Genomic DNA, 10,794 nt, shown 5'->3' with positions numbered 1-10,794 from the left:
CTGGAGAGCGGTGGCTGCTGTCCAGGAGCCCAGCTCTGAAGGCAGAGCCACCGCCAGGACCAACGCAGAAGTAAGGGTGGTGTGGTATGGTATTTCCACCCTTACTTCTGCACCGCTGCTGGCGGGGTTCTGCCTTCAGAGCTGGGTGCCTGGCCAACGGCCGCCACTCTCCAGCCGCCCAGCTCTGAAGGCAGCACAGAAGCAAGGGTGGCAACACTGCAAACCCCCTAAAATAATCTTGTGACCCCTCTGCATCTCCCTTTTGGGTCAGGACCCCCTGTTTGAGAAATACTGGTCTCCCCTGTGAAATCTGTATAATATAGGGTAAAAGCACACAAAAGATCAGATTTCATGCAGGTGAGACCATTTTCACAGTCTGTGACATGTTTTTCATGTCTGTGAATTTGGTAGGGCCATATTTATAGTTAAGCTCACAGCTGATCATCTGTGCTGAAGCCCATAGCTGTGCTCCAGCCACTGGTTTGCGGGGACAGGAGGCTAGAAATGCCAAGGCTAACTTCAGGTTTCATTTACCATGTTTCTAGCCCCTTTCATTGCATAGAAAGCCTTGAAAATGGCTCTCCATAACTTTGGTAAATCAAAATGGAACAAAAGCATTCGTCCTTTCTAGATGGCAAGCCATGGCAAGTATCAAGCCACAATTGTTTTGGCTGCCGTCCTGACCTATTAAGGTAGTATTCGGGGGGGAGGGGCGGTTTACATGCAGAAAAGTGTTTCCCCCCCCCCAAATATTTCAACAACTGCTGATGGGATTTTGTCCAAACTTTGCAAAAAAATGACCTTCCAGCAGGCAGCCACCGTGGAAAATTTGAGTCCCCAAAATGAAAATTTTGGCAAATTATGGGCATGTGCAAATGGCATATTGGAACAGAAACTCTTTGATCTTGTGTAAGTACCAGCAACAAATGTTAAACCATGTAGCTACCAATGAAATGCAGCCACTTCTGGGGTGAAAGGCAGGAACCAACCAGTTCAAAGTACTCTCCAAAGAGGGGAAATTCTGGCTAAAGATATCATTCCTCTCTTATAAAAAGTGTGATAAAATCTCTAATGCTCATACAGAGGAGACATGACCTCCTTTTTAAGGTCTCATTCAAACTATTCCCACTCAGTAAAGTGCATGGGACACCATTTATCTGTCTGGGAAAGGTGAAGGTCTGAGTTGTTCCTGCTGGAATTTGGACCTATAATTCCACAGAGTATAAATGGTCTGTATGGCCAATCCCACTAATCCAAAAACCATGCGTCAAGCCCCTCAAAATCATGAGTCTGGCTTAAAAATCTTGAGCTTGTCTCTGCAATAAGGAGGGATTAAAAATATTTTAAAAAATAAATAAATGAAATCTGAAGTTCTCACATGATCTCATGACTCCAGGAGCTGAGGCTTTAAGAAAAAAAATCCGAATGGGCTCACACACACTATTAATAGACAAGCAGTCATTTACTAGAGCAGTTAGAATGGAAAGGTTGCAACTAGCCTCCCTTTCCTGTAGATAAGAAAGGTGATAAGCAATGTGACTACTAGCCAAAGTCCTCTGGAGAGCAAGAGAGTATAGAGATAACTAATCTTCCTGTCTAGTCCCTAGAGCTATCCCTTTGGATTAGGCATTATATATGTAGTAGATGCTACCTCCTCAGCCCTTCCTCTTCAGGTAGGCAAATCAAGTCTTTGGTGTGAGCCAGTGGCTAGAATGCTGGTCTGGAACTTGGGAGACCATCGTTTGATTGTCTTCTCCACCACAGATTTCCTGGGTGACTCTTGGCAAGTTACTTGCAACCAGTTCTTTAAGGTGCCTCCACAAGGCACTGTTGGAACGTCCACATCAAGCGACCACCGTTGACTGCAATTGTAACAACCGTCATTCACATCTATTCAAACTTTTATTCAAGACAGAAAAAAGTGGGGGGGGGAAGGGACTGTTAAAGCATTTGAGATATAAAGTGTTACCTGTAAAGGCTTTCATTGTACTGGAGATAAGGTGTAAATATTTAAGAGTGAAGAGAATTAACCCCTGGGACAACGTACCAAGGGTCATATTGGATTCTCCATCACTGGCCATTTTTTAAATCCAGGTTGGATGTTTTTCTAAAGGATAATCCTTAGGAATTTTTTCAAGGAACTTCTCTGGCCTGTGTTATAGAAGGGGTCAGACTGTCCCTTTTGGGCCTTGGATTCTATGAAACTCAGCATTGCCAACTCTCATGAGTCTCATGATCATTATTCTTTTCCTTAAAGCCACTGGAGTAAGGTGGATATGTCATGATTTCAGTCTACATCCTTAAAGAAAAAGTAAAGTGTTTAGCCCTAGTTGGGGTAATTGGATGACCTGGGTGGCTAATTAATAAAGGTTACCCATGCTCAGTTAGAGGGCAGCTCCAAAGGGCAGCTCGCAGGAGAAACCTGAGCCAGAGGGCTGAGCAGGGCTCTCTGGGGAACCCATGGAGACAGCGAGCCTCTCAGAGGAGCTCATGGAGATGGGCACCTCCTAGATAGAGGACAGCAATCTGCAGGCACCCAAAAAGACCTGGTCTCAGCCAACGGTCACCCAGACACAGTCTGGAAGCCCGGCCTCACATGGATCACCTGCTTTCCCTTGAGAAGGGTCCCAGTGGACGGACTTCCCTGACCCATTGGCTCCAGAGAAGGAAGTTACTCCAGCAGGGGCAAGAGGCACAACCCCAGGGCAGAGACTGGAACCAAGGGAACCCCGGGGGAAGAGCCTGGGCAGAGAAGAACATAGCACTCAGGTAGGGGACATGGACTAAGATGACCTAGTCTCCCGCCAGGATGTTGGGATGAAAGTTTTGTTGATGTTCTCCCTGGGCTTTTCTGTTCACAAATGACACCTTCCACTAGGGGGTGCTGTTTAAAATTTAACAGGCTGTTTGGACTTGCCACTGCCCTGGGTGAGGGGAAAACAAAGTAAGGGCTCGCCTGCAACACCACACCTGCCCGCATGGGGGCGCTCTGGAATGACGACAAGGGCTTAAAGCAGTTTGCTCATAATGGCTGTTTTTAAATAGAGCCGCAGGGTTTTCCGTCACCACTCACTGACGATGGAAGGCAGGAATCGGAGAGACGCTAATATCTAATCTACAGACTGACCCCGCAGCGGTTTTGCTCCCATAGCGTTTGCTCCAGTCCCATATGACACGTCTATGGTAGACTAGACTCACGCTTCATCCTGTCCAGCCTCAGTCATATGGACTGAATCCGAAAGGGCTTTGAGGGAATAAAACGACACAAGGCAGCATCTGGTCTGTGGGACAAGTTACAGCTACCACAGCTGGGAAGAACAAGTGTTCCTTCATCTGGATCCATACTGAAGGGGGGATGGGAGCAGGCATGGGAGATAAAGGTCTGTGTTAGCATGAAAAATGTCAAGAGAGAGGGCGCTGATGAGAACCATAGAGCCGCTGTCCCAAGGAGTAGTTGTGCTGCACCCATGAGTTGATTTTTCGGCTAAGGGCACCTCACACACCCTGTTTTTCCAGCAAGCAAACAGACACACAATACATCTCGGCTCAGGCAAGAACAGGAATGTGTTTATTCAGGTGTGATGCTCACATTCCTCACGGTGCGAGCACTGCATTCCTTTTACATAAGAAAAGTCATCCAAGGAGCAGAATAAAGAAAACAATGTAAAAAACCAGAATCCAACCGGGGGTGAATGTGTCTGAGGTTTGTTTCTGGATCATGCCTTCCCAGCACTCAGTCTGGCGCTGATCCCTAGCGTGACGTGGATGGGAAATGTCCCTGCGGTAGCAAGAGGCAGGGGTCTTTAAGTATTCCGCTTTGGAGGTGGTTTGGGCTAAACATTTCCTGGTGAGCCCTGACCATTTTTTTAATCAGCCCCATCAACTGGGACTATGGGTATAAAAGCAGAAACCCTGCCAACATTATCCACCATTTCCTGATGGGTCAGGAGTGCAAGCGGGCATCTCCCCAGTGAGGCAGCACTGTTCATTTGAGCTTCCCAGGCCTCCTGTGCCCAAACCCATGGGAGCAGCAATCCAGATCTGCTGAGAGGCACAGAGGGGCACCCAGTGACAGCATAGGATTTTCTTGTGAATGGCGAGAGGGCAGGTATTGTCTAATGGGATCTGAGAGAGAGTTTGGAAGAAAGGCCACCATTGGTAACCCCAGTATAGCTTTGCACAGAGGCGGTTTGGTGTCTCGTTGGAGAAGCCTGAGCAGGTTCTTCAGGCCATCAAGTTCTTTTTTCCTGACCCGATCACAGTCTGGCCCTGATATACATGAAGCTAGCCAAGATCACCATGGCCAGCACCAAGTAGCTGATTTTCATGCAGGAGCTGGCGGAGCGGAGTGGGCTGGGGCTGGGTCGCTCCACTTCCCACCGCCCAGTGAGTGCAGGATGCGCCCGACTGCTGCTGCAGTCCCCTGGGACATAGCTCAGGGAAAGGGGTGGAGTGGGGGTGGGGCTGGGGCGGAGCAAGGGTGGGAAAAGGCGGGGCAGGGACAGAGCAGGGGTGGGGGTATGGGGAAGGGGAGGAGTGAGCGCGGAGCAGGAGAGGGGGCAGCTTTCCTGACCAGCTTAGCCTGCCAGGGGATAGGGCTGGCCGCTGGAGCAGCACGCAGCTGCGTAGGGCACAGGAAATGTGGGGCAATTTGGTGAACGGCCCTGCAGTTAATAGCTTCACAGCCTTATCTCTGCCACTGAATGCCCAGCCATGAGAAGTCACTACTCCTATTATATACCATAAAAACAGCATTAGTCTCTTCCTAGCAGTTACAGACCCGTATGTAACAATCTGGGAACATCCCCTTCAGATTCCTGGCCAGGACGAGGGAACAGCCAATGAACCCTGAGAATCCATTCCAGATTGTCACACTCTGCCCACTGCATGCTGGGACAGGGCTTTGGGAGTTCAGTGGGGGCTGCGGGGACGCAGCACAGAGGTGACTGAGTCCTGTCTCCTGCTCTTGAGCCTCAGTGCTTTAAAGAGCTGGTAGTAGCTAGGTCATAGCAGATTAAGCAGCAGAGACCAATATACCCAAAAAGGCTTCAACCCGGCCCCGTTTTGTCCATGCACAACCAGCCAGGCACTGGGATTGGAGCGTGCAAATTCTCTCACTTCCACATGCCAGTAGTGGAACCTTGCACCAGCACGTGAGATGTTTGGTGCTTAAACCATCGCATGGCTTCCCCGGGCGTGAAAGGAGGCCAGATTGGGAAAGCAAGGCCCATAATGTCAGTTATGCAGGGCAGTTACAGCGGCCTGCCATCCAACTGGTCTTGTTGTGATGTATATGTTGTAACACGCGATAGGCCATATGGGCCTAGTATAAATGCTGTGTGTTTGACATGAGGGTGTGAGTTGAGTGCTGGCAGCTGAAGCAAGAAGTCACGGTTATGAGCGGTCAAGAATTGTCTGTGCAAAAACAACTTTTATGGGAATAGGAAATAGGAAGAATTAGCAGGAAGGGAATAACACCAGCTCTGCAGTTGTGCAAGAATTGGGGGAAATGGAACATCTTGGATTATGGCGGCCTGCCCACGCCTTGTGATCGGACTGAATTTCGACTGGTCAGCTGCCCAGAACTGTTTGCCTGGAGTTATGGGTGAAAGGCTTCATAAACAGAAAAAAAGTTGATGATGCGACGAACTGGTCTATAAATAATTGCCTGACATATCTGATATTTGGAGTCAGACATCAACCCAGAGCTCTGAAAAAGAAGAGGTGTGTAACGTGGGGCTCCCCATGCCTTGTGATGGGACTGAATTTCGACTGGCCATCGGGATGTCCTTCGGATCTTCTGATTCTGGTGTAGCATGAAAGAATTGTGAATGTGGAGCGAGTGGGGTTTATACTGTAATCAATACAAATATTTAGAGTATTATATACCAACACTGTGTCCGGTATCTGCCTGCTCCCCCATCCTGTAGGGAGGCCTCTACCAGAGCCTAACATTCTCATCCCCTGGGCGAGTTCCCTGCACAACTCAATAGCCTGCCACTCCTTTTGTTAACTGAACCACATGGCAAGTAGTATCAGTGAGCCTCCCCAGGAACTGGCTACTCACAGTCCGCTCAAAATGCAGAGGCTGGCAACGACATTTCCACTTGTGTATAATTGCCACTGGGTGCAATCGGGCGCAGGAGGGGCACAGCTGGGAGACGTCCTTTCCCCTGCGGTCCAGGGACAAAGGCAGCCATCTTTTCCCCCCAACAAACCGGAGGGAAAGGGGGGTGGGCTCGATGCCACAAGAATGCAGCAGAGCAGAGGAGGCTGCTTCCCTGAGAACCTCTGCTGAGAAGCAGAGGATCCACTAAGCCCTTTCTAACTGCTCCCTCGCGCCGTTCAAGGCTGGCAGCCACTCAGGCAGGCAGCCTCCTTCTCTTTGACACCCATGGCAGCCTCTGCGGGGCTGCTGAGGAGCAGGTGGGAACTCAGTCCCAGCCCTCGCCCACCTCAGCAGTAGCAGAACCCACTGCTGGGGAGCATCAGCAGGACTGGGCTATAAAGAGCCTCATTTCAGGACTTCAGCCAATGCTGGAGGGGTAGCTATGGAGCCCCCGCATTGGCGTACAGGAAGCCTGACATTGCCTGCACTGCCCTCCTCTGAGTCACTCCCTCGGCTGCAAACCTCACTAATGAGCACGGGGGCTCCCGCCCCCTTAGCGCGTCCCAGCAAAGTTCTCCTGCCATTCGGTTTCAAGGAGTGATTCCCCAATTCCACACCAGCAATGTCCCATCCTTCCAGCAGATGGAGGAAGGAAAACCCAGTGATCTGGAGCTGGAGCAGGATGTCCTCAGGGAAAGCACTATGGAAAGACAATAGGTAGAATATGCCCAAACTTACCAATTCCTGCACCAAGATATGTGGTCACACAGTAGTTTTCACTACTTTGACATGTAGTTGATGCCAGACAACCCCAGCGGGAGGTTGAAGCACACCAGCGAGTGAGCTGCAAAAGGAAAACACAGCCCATGTTAGAGGCGTGTAGGAATATGTCATTGGTTCCTGGTCTACAGTCCCCATCCCTGTCACCTGCTGCTAATGAGCATCGAAGTGGACCATATCCTGATGTTCTCAGCCGCTATTTCAGGCTGAACTCTCACTGAAGCCAGTGATAGGTTTCCCTGTGCGTCGACTGAGTAAGGACTTCAGGATTGGACCCAAAACACAGAGGAGCAAATTTTCAAAGGCATAAATGGCAGCTGGGCATGCAACTGCTATTTATGCCTCTGAAAAGTTCCCCCAGCGCCCTCCGTGACACCCATTTGTAAATACTTTCTCAGCATGTTCCTTTCAAAAGCCAGAATGTTACAGACAAGGTAATAGGGTTATAAAACAAAAATAAGCCTGGACTTCTCAAGAAATCATCATGCCAAACCCACCTAATTTCCTTCTTTGACAACTAGCCTAGTGGATGTGGGATAGCGGTAGGCATGATATAGCTTGATTTTGACCCCTCCTATATGACATTCTCATAAGCAAAGCAGAGAAAGGTGTTCTAAATTAAATTCCGATAAGATGGTTGCACAACTGATTGAAAGACTGCTATCAATGGTTCAGCGTCAAACTGGGAAGGCGAATCCTGTGGGAACCCGCAGTGGCCAGTACTGAGCATGCTTATTACATTTGCGGAAGATGCTAAGATGGGAGGGGTTGCAAGCACTTTCGGGGGCAGGATTAGAATTCAAAATGCCCTTGACAAATTCGAGAATTGGTCTGAAATCCACAAAGTGAAATTCAAGGAAGTTAAGTGCGACGTACTACGGTTCGGAAGGAAAAATCAAATGCACAGCTACAAAATAGGAAACAACTACCTAGGTGGTAGCACGGCTGAAAAGGAGCTGGGGGTTATAGTGGTTCACACATTGAATGTGGGTCAACAATGTGACACAGTTTCAAAAAAGGCTAATATTAGTAACAGAAGTCTTGTACGTAAGACAGAGGAGGTAATTGTCCTGTTCTATTTGGCACTGGTGAGGCCTCAGCTGGAGTACTGTGTCCAGTTCTGGGCACCAAAAGAGGTGGACAAATTGGAGACAGTCCAGAAGAGAGCAACAAAAATGATAAAAGGTTTAGAAAACCTGAACTGTGAGGCTTCCAAGGGAAGTTGTGGAATCCCAGTCATTGGAGGTTTTTAAGAACAAGTTGGACAAACATCTGTCAGGGATGGTCTAGGTTTACTTGGTCCTGCCTCAGTGTAGGGGGCTGGACTTGATGACCTCTTGGGGTCTCATCCAACCCGACATTTCTGTGATTCTGTGACACTAGCTAAGAGAGTGAGCGTGCCTCCCTCTACGGGTTGGTCCAAGCACTTTCAACAGCCTCCTTCTTATAGCTAACAGTGTTCTCCTTTAGTTTGAGTGATACTGGCCTACAGTTTGGAGCTCAAGACCCTAGGTTCAGTCCTCTCTGATTACCATGTCTGTATTACGTAGTCAGTGTTACATACAGAAGATGTGCCATCCCAGATCAGACCATATGTTCAAGTTGTTCACCATTCTACCTTCTGCAGCGATCATTGCCTGATGCTTCATAGGAAGGCACAAAAATCCACAGTGCACCTGGGCTAATATGCATGGGGGAAACAACTCCTTCCTGGCTGGAGCAGGTCCAATATTTTATAAGGACTAATTTGCAAAGAGACAGGTACCAATCGATGGCGGGTGGTTATTGTGATATGAGCTCACACTGGCTCTGACAAATGAAATGTGAATGACATGATGTGTTATTTATTGATGGGTATCACATGGAAGACCAGAGAATTCATTCTGACTTGCCAAACAAGCTTGGTTATTATTATTACAGTGTCAGAAACATGCAAGATGCTTTATAGAAACAAATGGAGAGGCAAGGTGCATTTCCTAGAGCAGTGGTGGGCAACCTGCGGCCCGTGGACAGATCTTTTTCTTCCTTAACCCATCCCCTCCTTCTCTATGTCACCCTCATGCATCACTTCCTGTCCAATTTGCACTATAAACTCTCTAGGACAGTAGTGGGCAACCTGCGGCCCATCAATGTAATCTGCTGGCGGGCCACCAGACAGTTTGTTTACGTTTGCACGGCCGCCTGTGAACCATGGCCACTGATATATTTGCAGGTGTATTTTTAAAATATCCTTTGATTTGAAACTGTCCAATTGCTCTGTGGCTAATCTGTGTTCCTAGCACCGCAACCCTAACCCAGCCCCCATCCAATTGTGTGTTCAACCTCCTTATTACACTGTGTCTTACTTTAGACTGTAAACTCTCCAGGGCAAGGACTGCTTTTTAATGTGTTTGTAAGCTGGCAAAATGGGCCCCGAATCTTAACTGTGGCTTCTGCCTCCTCCTGTAATACGTACAATAAACAATGTCTGTACTAGATTCCCAGACTCATAAGATTATTGTAAATATCTAGGCTGACCTTCTAGTGCTCAAAAGACAGCCAACGCACCAGCCGTTGCTTCGCATGACCAAGCGGCTGGCTGCAAAGGGAAGTTTGCAGAAGTGCCAGCTCCCACTTAAAGGTAGAATCTTTGCCCACGGTGCTGCAAAAATCCCCCTCTGCCCCTGCCATTTCTAGCTGCTTCCCTGGCTCTTTGTCTGGCACAGAGGAATCATGAGCAGCATCTCACCTTGCTCCACACACAGAACCGCCACCAGCAGGGCGAGAAGAAAAGCCTTCATCTTCGGCCTGCCGTCACATACTGGGCAGATCAGGAAGCTGCTTCTTGGGGGGCTGGTTATAAATGATGATCTTGGTGGTTGCCTGTGAAGGCAGCTCATGCAAAGTTTGTGCATTGGGGGGAGGAGACAGGAGATTGATGGCTGGGTGTGGTATCTGCAGGGGAGTTTGCTGGCATGTTTTTTTTTTCTTAGTTCAAAAGCAGCCAGAGGCAACAAGTCTCAGAGACTTAACAGAATTCAGTGCTCCAGCAAATTTTATTTTGTTTGGTTTCCTTTCCCCGCCAAAAGCTTTTGCACAAGGAGATGGTTAATACACTGCATAAGTGACAGACACCAGCGGTGGAAAATCCCTGCTCTATTGTCTAACCCGGTGATTCTTAACCTTTTCCATTTGGGGTTCCAACAGCAAAGATGTTGGGGACCCTGCTCCCTGCCTTCCAGGTGCAGAGAGAGGGACTGGGGTCACCAGTGCAGCTGGCCTGCACAGAGAAGCTCCATCCTGTGAAAAAGTTCCAGTTGGCGATAAATCTTTCTGTCCCAAATCTGGATGAAAACTTAAAAACTAATTGGGAAAGGGGACTGAAAAGTCTAACATGTTTCCGACTTTTAAAAATGGTTTTTAAAAAGCAAAACACGTTCCCAGAATGCCTGGCTAGCCCGCTCTTCAGCACCCTGATCTCCCAGCACCCGAGGGCGCCTACCTCCTGGCCTGGCAGGCTGCTGGACTGCCCTGGCTCCATGATGCCTCCAGCTGCCCGACTCCCCATCGTCCCAGCTGGCTGTGCAGCCCAAGGCACCAAGGAGCGGGGCAGCCCTGCAAAGCAGGAAGCAGGCAGCACTGGGAATTGGGGAGCTCAAGGAGTGGGGCAGCCTGCCAGGCAGGCGGATGGAAAGGCAGGCAGCAAGGAGTTGCAAGGAGCAGGGCAGGTGGGAATTGTTGGGCAGACCAGGAAGCTGGCTGTCTGGGGAGTCAGCGGTGAGGAGAGTCAGGCAGCCTGACAGTCCCCAGGCAGCACCCGGGGAGCCAGCAAGGATGGGGCTCCAGAGAGCGGAGCAGCCCACCAGGTAGGGAGTCAGGAGAACCACGGAGGCAGACAGCTACATCAGGGATGGGGAAGGAGACAG

At 49.3% G+C, this 10,794-nt stretch overlaps 1 long non-coding RNA gene across 1 annotated transcript; it reads right to left on the bottom strand.

Annotated features, from left to right (window-relative positions):
- Positions 1-4,596: 4,596 nt before the first annotated feature.
- On the bottom strand, positions 4,597-9,724 carry LOC144260258 (uncharacterized). The gene is made up of 3 exons (XR_013345006.1): positions 9,618-9,724; positions 6,848-6,953; positions 4,597-5,854 (listed from the first exon to the last, which is right to left on the bottom strand). It is a non-coding gene; the product is annotated as an uncharacterized LOC144260258 (long non-coding RNA).
- Between the last annotated feature and the right edge of the window lie 1,070 nt (positions 9,725-10,794).

The sequence above is a fragment of the Eretmochelys imbricata genome, chromosome 2 (genome assembly GCF_965152235.1).
Source record: "Eretmochelys imbricata isolate rEreImb1 chromosome 2, rEreImb1.hap1, whole genome shotgun sequence".
In the NCBI taxonomy this organism is placed as follows: Eukaryota; Metazoa; Chordata; order Testudines; family Cheloniidae; genus Eretmochelys; species Eretmochelys imbricata.
Note: the sequence above shows the minus strand (reverse complement) of the source record. Positions and strands in the feature narration are given on the sequence as shown.